Source organism: Musca autumnalis, unplaced genomic scaffold, assembly GCF_047663935.1.
Source record: "Musca autumnalis isolate F117 unplaced genomic scaffold, ASM4766393v1 scaffold_5, whole genome shotgun sequence".
Lineage (NCBI taxonomy): Eukaryota > Metazoa > Arthropoda > Insecta > Diptera > Muscidae > Musca > Musca autumnalis.
This window is the reverse complement of record NW_027412088.1, coordinates 188,266,568-188,283,338: the sequence shown is the minus strand read 5'-3', so window position 1 is coordinate 188,283,338 and position 16,771 is coordinate 188,266,568.

The following is a 16,771-nucleotide window of genomic DNA, read 5'->3' as shown; positions in this document are numbered from 1 at the left end:
ATTATCCACAATATTGGATACAATTATCCAAAATGGTATATAAAATTAGCCACAATGGCGGACAAAATTATTCACAATATTGGATAAAATTATCTACAATAATATTGAATAAAATGATCAACAATAATGGATAAAACTATCCACAATAGCATATAAAATTATCCACAATGTTGGATAAAATTATCCAAAATGGCATATAAAATTATGCACAATTGCGGATAAAATTATCGAAAATGGTATATAAATTTAGCCACAATGGCGGATAAAATTATCCACAATATTGGATAAAATTATCTACAATAATAATGAATAAAATGATCAACAATAATGGGTAAAATTATCCACAATAGCAGATAAAATTATCTACAATAGCAGATAAAATTATCCACAATGTTGGATAAAATTATCCAAAATGGCGGATAAAATTATCCAAAATACTAGAAAAAACTATTCACAATGGTGGAAAACATAATACAAAATATTAGATAAAATTATCCACAATAGTGAATAATATTATACACAATGGTGGCTAAAAATGATGGATGAAATTATTCACTACAGCGGATAAAATTATCCACAATGGCGGATAAAATTATTCACAAGGGCGGATAAAATTATTTTTAATGGTGAAAAAAATTATCCACAATAGCGGATAAAATTTTTTTGTATTGATGGAATAATGTTATCCATCAATATAAAGAATTTTATCCGCAATGGTTGTTGTTGTTGTTGTAGCAGCTTCTACAAGTACATGTAAATCTTTATTTTATTGATTCGGCTCTGCCTCCAGCTCCAAGTTCAGAAAGGACGCCACCTGAATAGGATTATTCCAAAGAGAGAGAGGAGTTAAGTCAGAGGGGTTGGCTGGGCAGTTAAACAGGTGCTGCGTAGTATGCGGACCGGTGTCACATGCTGGGCAGATATTCCGCGTGCCATCAATCCTGGACCAGTAAGAATTGAGGCGGCTGCACCAACCAGATCTTAGTTGTGCCAACACGACTTTCGTTTGTCTTGGCAGCTGTTGTTCTTCCGCTGCCACGGGTGGTGGATGATCTTCGAGGACGATATTCACATTGTAGGCTGCCAGAGCCTCTGCAACCGCATCAGTATGAATGTCTCTTAAACCTGCCTGGTATGCACGTTGATCTAGAGGTTCTCTTTTATATCTTTGGACCTCTCTCTCTCTCTAGATCTCTATAGTCCTACCTAACTCGCCTGGGGGGTTCAGGCATATCCACCAGATGGTGATTTGGGTGGTCTTGCCTATAGCATCCAAGCAAATACTGCATCGTCAACATCCTGTTGTGACGACGCACAGGAAGAATCTTTGTCTCCTCATGTAAATGGTCCACTGCAGACATGAGGTGACACCCTGTAGCTGTTCTCAGGGCAGCATTCTGACAGATTTGTAGTTTATCCCATTGCGTATCACTTACGTTAGCAAAACACGCTGGCGCCGCATAGCTAACCACAGACCGACCTATCGCGTTGTATGTGTTTAACAAGGTTTCTTTATCCGCACCCCAAGTGCTGCCGGCTAGGGACTTGAGGACCTTGTTCCTGTTTCTCAGCTTATCGCAGATAACTGTAGTATGCTGGGACGACTTATACATGGTATCGAATGTGACCCCTGACTCTGGGGTCGTTAGGGTTCGTGCGGCGAAGCTCATCACGCTCATTAGCTAATCCCGTCGCCTCTGCTGGGAAATTGGATCTTATTTCAGGTATTCGACCAGCAGGGATAAAGCGAGCGGCTGCAGCAGTAATGATGTCTCGGAACTTCCCCTCTGCTACCCGAACATCAGAGGGACTGGGCAGTTCTCTGAAGCGTTGATTAGTGAACTCTCTGAAACCTTGCCAATCCGCTTTTCCATGATTAATGAAAGTGCGGCGTTCAGAGGTTATAAAGTATGGCGGTGTGTTTATGGAGATGAGGATTGGGAGATGGTCCGACCCAAGGGAAATGACGGGCTGCCATGTCACGTCATTCGTCAGAACGGGTGACACGATGGATATGTCAGGCGAACTGTGCCGGTCTCCTCTAATCCTGGTGGGTGCGTCCTCGTTCGCAATGCAGAATGTGGAGCTATCTATTTGCTCAGCCAGATCTGTACCTCTCTGATCATTCCCAAGAGCTGAATGCCATAACTCGTGATGTGCATTGAAATCCCCTAGGACCACCCGGTTATCACCTCGCAACAGGCAAATAACGCGGGGCACAGCTATTGACCGGCGGGATATACACATTCAGCAGTTCTATCTCGGCGGATCCACACCTTACCGCTACCCCCATACACGCCAAGTATGGGTCCCTAGAGTCTAGCTCAGGCGAGATAGGTCTGTACTGGACAGACAGGTGCAGTAGGAATGCAAGCCCTCCACCCCAACTTCTCTTACGATCCTGGCGAAGAACGTTGTATCCATCACAACTCCGAAGACTGCAGTTGTTGCTCAGCTTCGTTTCCTGGATCGCCGCGACCATAATATTTTTCCGACTCATAAAGTCCACGATCTCATTAATCTTGGTTCGAAGACAATCGCAGTTAAACTGCAAGAATGTTACATCTTCAGGAACTGGGACAGCAATACGCGGTGTTAACGGCTGCTGCTGATACCGCTCTCTGGGAGATTGCGGGGAAGTTTCATAATCCGATGATGTTGATGATGAAGACTCACTAGGGTTCATATTGGCGCAGCACGAGGCAACATAAACCCTGTCGTAATACTCCGTCAGGTAGGTCAGGCCTGAACAGTTCCTGAAATGCACCCATCCTTGGCACCCGTTGCATCTCATTGACACCGACCTATGGTGGATGAGACGTAGACAAACGTTGCAGAACCATGGCCCGGGGTTACTCTCAATCCCGGCACGGACCAAAAGAGTCCGGAGAAGGCATTCCGGGACATGCCGCTAACAAGATAAAAATAAAGACGAACACGAACAAGTAGTTGCTGAGGTGACGGCCCTTGGCCGAACAGATGGTTTCTCGGGTCAATCCGGTACATAGAACCGGCCGTCGTGGGATTGGTGGCTCATCTCCCACCGCAGAAAGGGTTGCTCGCATCCCCTAATTGCGAAGCCAAACAAGTAGTCTTAAAATCTGAAATCTTAAAGTTGAAATCCGTAATGGTGGATTATTTTGTCGACGTCTGTGGATAAAATTATCTACGTAGGTGGATAGTATTTTTACGTTTGGAAGACTTTTTCACGTTGGGTCAAGAACTAAGCACGATAGCAAATAAACTCTTCCACATGGGTGAATAATATCAACTTTGATATAATTATCTTTAATGGCAGATAAAATAATCCTCATTTGTCGACAAAATTATCCACATCAGTGTTTAAAATGTTCGCGTTGGTGGATAAAGGTATCCACGTTGCTACATTGATGGATAAACTTATCCATATTGGTGTATAAAACAGAGACGAGCTTCTTTGCAAAGGCAGTATAGTGAGGTTGCCCACTGAGTTGTTTTTGCATTTGCTTCTCTCTCACTTACGGTGTAAGTGAATGAAAACAAACAATAAACATCATGTGGTTGTGGTTTTCTTCACTCATACATACACACATACTAAAACATTGATTGAAATTCTTGGGCGACGCTGGTATAAAATCACCCACGTTGGTGAATATGGACATTTCTATTTTCTATTTTTATTGTATTCTGTTAGTAAAGCTTTTCTCTGTCTCTGGCTGTACCTACAAACACTCTTCAACACTACATTCACTGCCAGTTAATGGACAAACACATTCTCTCTCGCTCTCTTACTCTTCTGAAACACCTTTGCATTATGAATTGACACACATTGGAACACTGGAAAGGATGCTGTGGTTGCTGCTACTGCTGTTGTCGCTAACGGGACCAAAGTACGGAAACACTTGCCCTCCAACCAATATATGTATAAGTGTGTGTGTCTGTACGTCTGTTTATCCTGTCTGAGGTGATGAAATCAAATCAAATTGATTGAGAAATCTCCCAAGCAATGATGCTTCCTGCGTTTGTGTATGAGTAATTGTTGTTATTATTATTTTTAATTATTAGTTGTTATTGTTAGGATGAGATTGACGCAGCCAACGTCGTCGCCAACGTCTAAAACGACGGCGAAGAGTAAATTTCACCTAAATATGAGCTGAACTTGTAAACAACAAACAGTTCTTATACTCTTTTGTATTTAAAATGCCATCAAATACAACAACAACAACTGTGTGGACAATGGAGACGACAGCATTATTAAACGGGAGACATGTGCATAAGTTCCTGACAATGAAAACCCAACCAAGCAGCGTGAAAAGGGAAAGTGAATAACATGCCGCGCCGTACAATAAATAAATTGTGCTTAAATCAAATTGTTTATAGGTGTTTATATATAGAAGTGTTTGAAAGTTACCTGGCACATTAGGCACCTTAATCTTTTGTAATGCGTGTTTGGTTCAACCTATTCTTAGATTTGGGCTTATTTTTTGCCACAATAACTGGAACCAGTCGTTTCTATGAACCAATTTTGTTCATTTGCTGGCATTAGGGTGTAATGGAGAAAATAATGTGGAATGTGTGTATAAACATATGAAACATAGCCATGCTGAATAGTGTTCCCATTTTCAGTCCTACAGCCTGGTTGAATAGAAGATTCCATAGGAAATTTCCAATTCATGCTGACTGTATTGAAAGAGTTTCTCTTGTGAAACATGTCTTTCCGCCTGGTAGAATGACTTGTAGTTTACGACTTCATAACTACCCTTGTCCACATTTATTTATATTCTGAGAATCTTGTTATCGTTGTCAATTTTCTGTGGTTTGGTTTTATTTGCCCTTGGTCCTTTCTGTGTTGTTGGAGGAGAGCTCTTACAAAACATTCCCACGGTTGGTTGCTTAGTTGTTCGGTTTTGTAAGTAAATTGCGATAGTATTAATGTTTTTGAGTGAAATTGGTGTTCCCCCTACCTTATCGTCACCACCCCTGCACACACACATAAGAGGAAAGAAAAACAGCCAACATCAAATCACCGATCCCACTGCGGCGGGTTCTTTCGTACCGGATTGACCCAGAACCACACAACATAAGCGTTCTGGCCAGCGGCTGGCACCTCAGTGTACATGTGTTCGTATTTGTTTCGTTTTTCTGTGTTGGGAATAGCATATCCAGGAATGCCTGCTCCGAATTCTTTTGGTCCGTGCCGGGACGGAGGAAACCCCAGGACCAATTTATTTGTGCTCAGTTTGTCACATCCGCATCTTCCCCTTAACCAACATTCGGTGAGATGCAGTAGATGTCAGGAGTGGGTGCATGTAAGGGGTTGATCTGGAATTGTCCACGTGAGGGACTGCGACAGGGACTATGTTGCTGCATGCTGCGTGAAAACAGTCCCCAGTGAGTCGTCGTTAGATTACGAAACTCCCCCGCTGTCCCCTTGACAGCAACAGCACACGCAGCATTTAACACCAGCCGTTGTTGTCCCAATCCCAGAAAATGCATCCTTTTGCAATTTAATTGAAATGGATTCCAAGGTAAAATCGAGGATCGAGGTTGAGGCCGTGCAAGAAACCAAGCTCAACAACAACTGTAGCTTACAACGTGTTAAGGAAGGATAGCAACAGAAGTGGAGGTGGCGGTCCAATACAGACCTATCTCGCTTGAGCCTGTCTCTAATGACCCGTACATGGAATGTATGGGGGTAGCAGTCAAGTATGGAACTGCCGAGATAGAGTTGCTGAACGTATACATCCCGCCGAGAAATAGCTGTATTTCAGATCCCGATTTTGGAAGGTCATAATCGTCTGGTCCTGGGGGACTTTAATGCGCATCATGAGATGTGGCATTAAGCCCTCGGAAACGACCAGAGGGGTACAGCGCTGGCTGAGTAGATTGATAGCTCTACGTTTTGCACGGTCAATGAGGACGCCCCTACCAGAATTAGAGGAGAGTGTCACAGTTCGCCAGACATAACCATCGTGTCAGCTGATCTGACAAATGACTTCACCTGGAAACCCGTCATTTCCCTTGGATCAGACCTTCTCCCAATAATTGTCTCCATTAGCAGACCACCCGATTTCATCACCTCTGAACGCCGCAGGTTCGTCAATCATAGGAAAGCTAATTGGCCGAGTTTCAGAGAGTTCACCAATCACCGCTTCAGACATCATCACTGCTGCAGACGCTCACCATATCCCTGCTGGTCGAATACCCGAAGTAAGACCAAACTTCCCAGCAGAGGCGACGGGATTAGCAAATGAGCGTGATGAGCTTCGTCGAGCCAACCTCAATGACCCCAGAGTCAGGGAGCTGACACTGGTCGGCGAATATAAGCGGAACAAGTGGTTAAATCATCTGAAGAGTTGCAACATTGGAGCCGGTATAAGTGGGTTAAGTCACTCTCGAACCCTGGAAAGATGGAAGATAGGACCTCAGTCACATTTGGCGACGTTACGTTGACTGACCCGTGCGCAAGTTATTTCAATCGACAGTTCGTCGAGGACCCCGAAGAGGAGAATATTACGCCGCATCAGATCTCTTCCTGCGGAGGGTGAACAACCGCAGTTTACAATATATGATGTTGCGAATGCCATCGGGAATGCTAAATCATCCAAAGCGTTGGGCCCTGATGGAATCTCCATGGTAATGCTGAAGCAGCTGGATGAGCTGGGTGTTGAGTATCTCACTAAAGTTCTCAACTTGTCGCTAGCCACCCTCATTATTCCCGAAGTCTGGAAAATGAGCAAGGTGGTCCCGCTACGGAAGCCAGGCAGGGATGCCAGCAAAAGTGGATCGTACAGGCCGATTTCGCTTTTGTCGCCCGTAGCAAAAACCGTTGAAGCCTTAGTCCCTCCCCAGTATCAGGAATAGCTATCAAGATGCTGAGCATCAGCATGGATTCCGTAAGCAGCACAGCACGACATCAGCGCTGCACGCCATCTCCACATACATTTGTCAAGGACTCAACCAGAGACAGCCGTGTGATAGAACAGTGATGGTAGCGCTTGACTTATCAAAAGCTTTTGATACTGTCAAGCACTCCACGCTATTAGAGGACATCGAGCAGACAACCCTCCGGCCAAGTCTGAAACGTTGGATAATCAACTACGGCGCAGTATAGAAGAGAGTTGAATATCAGGGTCGATGGTAGCAGAATTCGGACCACAAACTGCCCCAAAATTCTAGGGGTCACATTCGACACCACTTTCACGTCGTCCTCGCATGCCACAGTTATCTGTGATAAACTGAAATGTAGGAACAAGGTCCTCAAGTCCCTAGCCGGCAGCATACCACGTATAAAAGCGATAGGTCGGTCTGTGGTAAGCCAGTTTAGTCCCCGAATTTATGTGACACGCAGTGGGATAAGATTCAAATTTGTCAGAACGCCGCCCTAAGAACAGCAGCAGGGTGCCTCCTCAAATTTACAGTGGACCAGTGGAGGCAAAGATTCTTCCAGTACGGCATTATATTGAGATGCTATCGTTGCAGTACTTGCTTGGGCGTTATCGTGAGAGCCATCCCACCCATCACCATCTTCTGGCCACCGATACACCCAGACATATCAGGAAGGATATTCATGCTCTAGAGACGGAGGTCCAGCAATATAGCAGAGAACCTCTAGATCAACAGGCTTGTCAGGCAGGTTTGAACAGCATTCACACGGACACAGTTTGCCAAGGCCATAAACAATTATTGTGTGAATGTAGTCATCGGAGTACATCCCGCATCTATCGCAGCTGAAGAGCGTCAGCTGCCACGACAAACCAGAGTAGTTTTGGCTTAATTACGCTCGGGATATTGCAGTCGCCTAAATTCCTATTGGGCGGGAATTGATCGCACCGTGCAAGACATTTGCCCATGGGCCCGCACGATACTAAGCACATATTCAAATGCCCCGCCAAACCTACTCATCTAACTCCAGTGGATCTGTGGTTACTTCCCATCGAAGTAGCCACTTTCCGGGAACTGGAGATAGACAAAAAGCCAGAACATACAAACATAATAATAAAACACTGTTGCAACAACAACAACTTCATAACTACCCTTATCCACCCTTATCTGAGAATCTTGTTATCGTTGTCAATTTTCTGTGGTTTGGTTTTATTTGCCCTTGGTCCTTTCTGTGTTGTTGGAGGAGAGCTCTTACAAAACATTCCAACGCTTGGTTGCTTACTTGTTCGGTTTTTTAGGTAAATTGTGGTTTAATTAATGTTTTTGAGTGAAATTGGTGTTCCCTCTACCTTATCGGCACCACCCCTGCACACACACACCTAAGAAGAAAGAAAAACAGCCAACATCAAATCACCAAAAAGCTTTGTTTTACAAGAAGTAATCCTTTTTTTCGATTTGATGTGCCAAGACTTATTAATGATCATCATCATCGGTATCGTCGTCATCGTCCTCGTCTTTGTGTGGTTACCAATGTCTTGTTGCTGGCAGAATGGTTGTCTGGTCTTCTTTAGCCATTATGATGAGGAATTTGTAATGGCCCAGTCTATGTTGTTCATCTTTTAAGTGAGTGGGTGTGGGACAGTGGTTGTGTTTTGGGAGTATAAGCATGAAAGCGTGAGGTTAATAATGTGTCCCAGTGTCTTGTCCATCCACTGTTTCTGTGCACATGGGCCTGATTGTTGTTTTGTTTTGCTTAATTTGGTGCTGGTTGTGGTCGCTGTTAGTTGGATGAGTGAATATGTGTTTGTGAGTATTGTCCAATGTTGTTTTTTGTCTGTAATTGACTACATTTGGGATTTCCGAGTTCCAAATATTTTGTAGGCAATTCTCTTAGCAGGTCGTAAAACCTCCCACCATAATTGGTTTAATTGTGTGTAAAGGACTAGCAGCCGGGATTTTTTGTTTTGTTTATTTGTTGTTGTCTTTTCCTCTCATTTTTATTTTGTTTTAAGTAATATTAAAGACCGGTTGTTTGATGTGTGCTTTCAGCTTCGAAGACTATTGGGATTTGTTGTTTGTTTACCTTGACTTGGTACTTTGAACTTAACCAGCGCTTCAGGGGGAAGCTGTTTTTTTTTTTTTGTTTAAAACTATGTTCGAGTTTTGAGTGTTTTTTCCTGTTTTAGTTGAAAAGAACGATGAAAGCCCTTGCAAAGAAAGGTGACCCCTTGTAAAAATGAGTGTGATGGGTCGAAAAAAGAGGAAGGAGGTCTAGTTGATGATTCTTTGCTTCAAATCACTAAATCGAATTAAAAAGGAAAACAAAAATAAAAGAAAAATGTATGGTCCATGCGCGACAGTCCAGTTTATGCAACATATGGGGAAACTCCAATGGAAACCAGAGTTCAGTTCATAGCATACAAGGTTTTAGGTCATATTTGGTTTTTAAAGGAAGAAGGGAGGTCTGCCAAAGATTAACTTTATTGGGCTTATGCTAAAGAATACTCAAAATCTTTACTATTTTTAAAAAGCTTTTTTTAAAGCCTTTTTAAATATCTAATAAATTTTAAGTAATACACGAAGACATATCTTCAACCTGCATTATGGGTAGTTTAATATGTCCGTCCGTCATGACAGGGTTATGAAAACATTTAAATATTCCAGGAGTTAAGAGGAACTGTCACAGAAAACCTGCAGCAACAGCAATAATGGCAGGCAATACAATGGCCAACGCCACCTCAAACACCTCGGCCAGTGCTAACAATTTGTATTGAAAATTTGACCAATATTTTTCCACTCTACATTTAATATCCATTTAAACGAATGGAATTCTGAAAAAGAAGAAAAAAGAAGACAAAAAAAACGGACCATGACTCAACAAAAGTTAACAAATTTTTAGTTGAAGTTGTTGCCAGCATTGCTGGCTCCCACTCAATTTCCTCTTCTTTTTTGCACAACCTTTAATTGTTCTTTATTTGGAGGAACTTGGGGTTAAGAATAACAAAAGTGGACGCTAAGTAGCGAAATGAGATGCAAAAAACAAATAGAAAATGGCAAAAGCGTTATTTCATAATTTTGACATTTCCAAAGGAAACTTCTATTCAGCCAGGCTAAACGGCAGATTTTCTATGGAAACTTCTTCTCCTCAGACAGGCTAAATGAGAAATTTCCTATGGAAAATGTGTTCAGCCAAACGGAATAGCAGATATCCTAAAGAAACCCATATTCAGCGAGGCTAAATAGCAGGTTTCCTGTGGAAATTTCTTTTATGTTCCCTTTAATTTTCCTCCACTTAAAGATGAACATTTTTTTGTTTGAAAAAGTTATATTTTTGTGTTTATAATTTGAACAAGACTACTTTATAATAAAACAAGTAAGAAAAGCGTTAAGTTCGGTCGGGCCGAACTTTTTATACCCTCCACCACAAATTTCAGCCGTTTCGGTGGATAAATGTGGCCACTACCTTCAAAATACCGAAATTCGGAAGGTACCGTTCTATGGGGGCTATATGATGGCGTGGACCTATACCTACAAATTTCTGGGGTAAAGTTTTATACGCCTAAAGAAGACTAAATACCAAATTTCAGCCATATCGGTGTGATAATGAGGCTAAAACGTTCAAAATATCGAAAATCGGGAGATTTGTATTATGGGGGCTATATCAACACGTGGACCTATATAAACATTTTATGGTAGAAATGTTTCTTAGCCTCTGGAAACACAAAATACAAAGTTGCAACCGATTCTTTGGTCAAATGGGTCTAATACATTCAAAATATATTAAAATGACGCGTACTTTATAAGGGGTCTTATGTGGGGACTATACCAAAACGTGGACCTATATAACCCAACTTTGGTAAGAATGTTTTCTGGCCTCTGAAGACACAAAATACCAAATTACAACCAATTCTGTGGTCAAATGGGTCTAATACATTCAAAATATGTTAAAATGACGCTTACTTTATATGGGGCCTTATATGGGGGCTATACCAAAACGTGGACCTATATAACCCAACTTTGGTAGAAATATTTGTTGGCCTCTGGAGACACAAAGTACCAAATTACAACCAATTCGGTGGTAAAATGGGCCAAATATCTTAAAAATTCCTTAAAACGACGCGTACTTTATATGGGGCCTTATATGGGGGCTATATCAAAACGTGGACCTATATAACCCAACTTTGGTAGGAATATTGTTTGGCCTCTGGAGACACAAAGTACCAAATAACAACCAATTCGGTGGTAAAATGGGCCAAATATCTTAAAAATTCCTTAAAACGACGACGCGTCACGCGTCATTTTGTATGGGGGCTATACGAAAGCGTGGACCTACATAGCCCGCTTTCAATACCAAAAGTCCTACGTAAATATAACATATTTTCCCAAAATTTCATCAACCTACGTCAATCCGTTCGGACGCTAGAGTGATTTCCACAGACGGACAGACGGACAGACGGACAGACAGACAGACGGACAGACGGACGGACATGGCTATATCGATGTAGAATTGCACGCTGATCAAGATTATTTCGAGTAGTTACAAACGTAGTGACAAACTTAATATACCCCCATCCTATGGTGGAGGGTATAACAAGTAAGAAAAGTCTATAGTCGGACGGAGCCGACCATGGGATACCCTATACCACTATCCCTGGATAATCGCTCACACGGAACTTCTTTTCAATGATTGTGAAAATTTAATTATCAAATATCAGAGATGTAATGTATAATACTTATGACCAAAACCAAAAAGTTATCTAGCATGACAAAGACATTTTTGTAGCAGGAGAGGAAAATTTAGATCACACAAAGTAAAATGTAATGAAACCCACTTATGTAGTACTACTACTTCCGTTGCTTAACCGCTACGTTATTGAAATTTTTACCAATTTCACACAAAACTTTCAGTCCATTTAACCCGCTAAGTATTATCTGATCTTCACGTTGGTTTGTACGCTTATTCTTCATCATAAACTCAAACTTTGTTTAAAATTTTGCGGGTTATTATTTTGACCTACAGAGCCGCTACAAAATTGGTTAAAATTTTGTTTTTGGTCAATTTCATTCCCTGAACGTTTCACGATCATCACCAAAAACTAATCATTTATATTCTGGCCCGAATCCAATCTCCTTAAAAAATTTGTTACAATCGGTCCATAATTGCGGTCTTAAGCTTGTTTACAATTTTTAATGGACGAACACACATCGCTAAATCGCTTTATCTCGTCGAGATATGAATTTTGGTATACCAAATAAGGGGTCTAGGACGAATATTTCGTGGTGTTACATAAACTTTTGGAGAGACAATATGTAGCATGGGATAAAAATGTGGACCCAGAACCCATTATATATTAGGCAGTAGGCCCGTTATATAGCAAACACTTTATTGCAATTTACATCAGAGGAAAGGTCAGTAGTTTTTTCCCATATGTAGGCTACTTTGCGAAATATATATGTCCTCAAGGAATTAAAATATCGACCAAAAATAAAATTTTTATATTTTTCATACAAAAGTAATGGTCCATTTCACCCGCTAAAGAATATCAGATCATCATTCAAAATTGTAGGCATCTTTTTCGACCTATACTCTTACCCGGTGCAAAATTTCGTGACTATTGATGTATAATTGCGACTTCTAGCGAGTTTTTTATTACACTACAAACAAATAACGGAATATATTAGGCTGTAACTCTGTTATCTGATCATGCACACCAACATAATTGACATCAATTGAAAGGTCAAGCGTTCCACTTTGAAGAATATCTCACTTGTCCGGAATGTCACTTCCAGGAAATAAGATATAAGCTGTATATTAAAAATTTTCACAATTTTCACACAAAAGTTTTGGTCCATTTAACCCTCTAAATATTATCCGATCGCCATCTCAAATTGCAAGCTTCTCCTTTGTGATATACTCTTACCTTATTTAAAATTACGCGTTGATCGGACTATTATTGAGACCTACAGAGCCGCTTGAAAATTGGATAAATATTATGTTTTTGGTCCATTTCACCAGCTAAATATTTCACGATCATCACCAATAAGAATAGGGATCTATTCTGATCTGAACCCGACCTCCATACAAAGTTTCTTGACGATCGGTCCATAATTGCGGCCTGGAGCGTGTTTACAAATTATAATGGACAGACGGACGGACGGACGGACACACATCTCAAAATCGCTTTATCTCGTCGAGATATGAAGATTGGTATACCACATTGGGGGTCTCCGACGAATATTTCGCGGTGTTACATGAATTTTTACCAAAACAAACTTATAATACCCTTTTCCACATTGTGGTATAGGGTATAAAAAGTTAGCCTCGTCGTTTTTATATGGGAATAGAAACTACTATTCAGCCAGACTTAATAACTGATTTCCTATAGAAACTACAATTCAGTCAGGCTGAATAGCAGATTTCCTGTAGAAAGTACTATTTAGACAGGCTAAATAGAAGATTTCCTATAGAACCTGGCTGGCAGGCTGAATAGCAGATTTCCTATAGAAACTACTATTCAGCCAGACTGAATAGCAGATTTCCTAACAAGGCCCCTATTCAGCCTGACTGAATAGCAGATTTCCTATAGAAACTACTATTCAGCCTGGCTGAATAGCAGATTTCCTATAGAACCTATTATTCGGCCTATTTCCTATAGAACCTACTATCCAGGCAGGCTGAATAGCAGATTTCCTATAGAACCTACTATTCAGCCAGGCTGAATAGCAGATTTCCTATAGAAACTACTATTTAGCCAGGCTGAATAGCAGATTTCCTATAGAAACTACTATTCACCCAGACTGAATAGCAGATTTCCAAACAAGGCCCCTATTCAGCCAGGCTGAATAGCAGATTTCCTATAGAAGCTACTATTCAGCCAGACTGAATAGCAGATTTCCTAACAAGGCCCCTATTCAGCCAGGCTGAATAGCAGATTTCCTACAGAAACTACTATTCAGCCAGACTGAATAGCAGATTTCCTAACAAGGCCCCTATTCAGCCAGGCTGAATAGCAGATTTCCTATAGAGCCTATTATTCGGCCTATTTCCTATAGAACCTACTATACAGGCAGGCTGAATAGCAGATTTCCTATAGAAACTACTATTCAGCCAGGCTGAATAGCAGATTTCCTATAGAAACTACTATTCAGGCAGGCTGAATTGCAGATTTCCTATAGAAACTACTATTCAGCCAGGCTGAATTGCATATTTCCTACAGAAACTACTATTGAGCCAGGCTGAATAGCAGATTTCCTATAGAAACTACTATTCAGCCAGGCTGAATTGCAGATTTCCTATAGAAACTACTATTCAGCCAGGCTGAATTGCAGATTTCCTATAGAAACTACTATTCAACCAGGCTGAATGGCAGATTTCCTATAGAAACTACTATTCAGCCAGGCTGAATAGCAGATTTCCTATAGAAGCTACTATTCAGCCAGACTGAATAGCAGATTTCCTAACAAGGCCCCTATTCAGCCAGGCTGAATAGCAGATTTCCTATAGAGCCTATTATTCGGCCTATTTCCTATAGAACCTACTATACAGGCAGGCTGAATAGCAGATTTCCTATAGAACCTACTATTCAGCCAGGCTGAATAGCAGATTTCCTATAGAAACTACTATTCAGCCAGGCTGAATAGGAGATTTCCTATAGAAACTACTATTCAGCCAGGCTGAATAGCAGATTTCCTAACAAAGCCCCTATTCAGCCAGGCAGATTTCCTATGGAAACTTCTTTTATGTTGCCGTTAACTTTCCTCCTCTTTTAGATCAATTTTTTTTATAATTTACTATAAAAAGGATTAGCCTCTTCGTTCTTTTATATGGAAATAAACGAATGATGAAATGGAATTTAATTAAAAACAAGTTTTAATTACACCAAAAATCTGACAACACCGCGGTTAATTTAAATATTCTTACACGTAGACATGTCTCCCATATCATCAGAGGAAGGAAAAGTAAACGGAACAATTCCTTTATAAAAAGAGAGGGCCGACACCCAGAATATCTTTGGGTGTTTGTGTCCTGCTGTTGTTGTTGTTTTCCTACAACCCAGAAAATTATGCTTATTGGCACATGTGTTGTCGTTGTGTTAGTTGGGGTTAGGCAAATTTTATTATCATAAACAAGGAGACTTTTGGTGGAGGACTCTAATGGAGGAAATTTCGTTTGGAAATAAATGTGTGAGTGAATGAGTGTGAGATGTTGGTTGGTTAATCATAAAACTTGTTTGTGGAGAATATTACATTAGAATATTTAGCCTAAGAACAACCTTTGTATGGCATCTCACTGGCTCATTACACACATGTGTAAGTTGGAGAGCTGTCTTGAAAAACTTTACTTTGTTCTCTGTTATTGCCGGGGTTATTAAAAATAATAATAAAATGCAATAATAATTTCATTTCAAAATGTAAATTAACAATCATTTGCATACAATTTTTATTTTTGTTTTTTTTTTCATATTTATCTTTTATCTTTTAGTGGATGAAGAGAAGAGAGTATAGGAGACACAAAAGATTAGAACACTGTGTGTTAAAGAAGATATTTCATTTTATTATAATTTCCTTATGGTTTTATTCGTTTCAACTTCCTTATATCCATCTATCAAACTGAACATTTATGGTCGGAAGTTTTCATGCGGCTTTGATGGGGGGAGGGACAAAGGATAAAACTACTTTAATTAAGAAATCATAAAAAATACATCAAGGTAGATAGGTTAGTAGCAGCAGAATTTGCAGCACTGATGTAAAGTAATTTCCGTTTAGAAATTTATGTAAAACTTGAGAGTTAAACATATCTCCAGGCACAAAGTTACAAACGATAAAGGGAAGAAATGGGGCAATTAATAATTAATATATTGGAAATAAGGAAATAGGGTAATCAAATCCCTCTCTAGAATACGAAAAAGATAAAAAATGGCCACGTTTTCGTTTTATCTCTTCTTTTCTTCAAATCCAATTATTTTCTAAGTGTAATCCATAATGCTCTGACAATAATAAATGTCTTGGTCAACAGTTGTCTCATAGAAACTGACATACGAACACGTAGTTGCACACATACTCCCACACAAACACATTAAATGGCTTAAATACTTCCTTACTTACAATTCACATGTCCTTATTTCCGTTCAATTCTATACAAAAATTCTTCAACATTTAGAAGACATTTCAATGTGCAGCAGACTCAGTGACAGAAAAACCAAACTCACACATTCATGCACCACATACACCACAAGCCAATAACTTATGGTTGAATGCAGCTATTGTTAGCTGAGTAGCAGCATGATCTTTTTGTTATAACCAATTTTTTTTTGTATTCAAAGAAACGGCAACCAGAATCAAGATAAATTCTGAAGTAGTGTCCAAAAGTTGGTTTGAAAACATAGATTTTTATTGTTCCTTCCTGTTTGACGAAGCAAAAGGAAACGAGATCAATGGAGACTATTTTTAAAGAAGGGAATACATCATGATGGTTTAATAAAAGCCTGAAGGATACCGCTATTCAGCCAGACTGGATAGAAATCTTCCTATTTAGCAAAGAACGTGCCTAAGGAAGGAAAGAAGGAGTTTTTATACCCTCGGCATTTTTGCTAACGAGGGTATATACACTTTCATACGGGCAAAATGTGCCTTATCGAAATAATGGTTTTAGACCCCAAGTATGATTGGACGAAATCCGTTTCAGACAATTTGGAGTTGGTTTAGCCATGTCCGTCCGTCTGTCTGGCTGGAGCGCACGATAACTCTCGAACGGAAATTTCTACCAGATTTAAATAAAGTTTCAATATGGGCTCAATCATTCCTTCTGGTACCTCCCACACAAAAGTTCGGAAAAGTTCAGTTTAGGAGCTGTTCTGAAATCGCTTTGATTTTGGCTGTAACAACTTGTATTCACTGCCCTCCATAA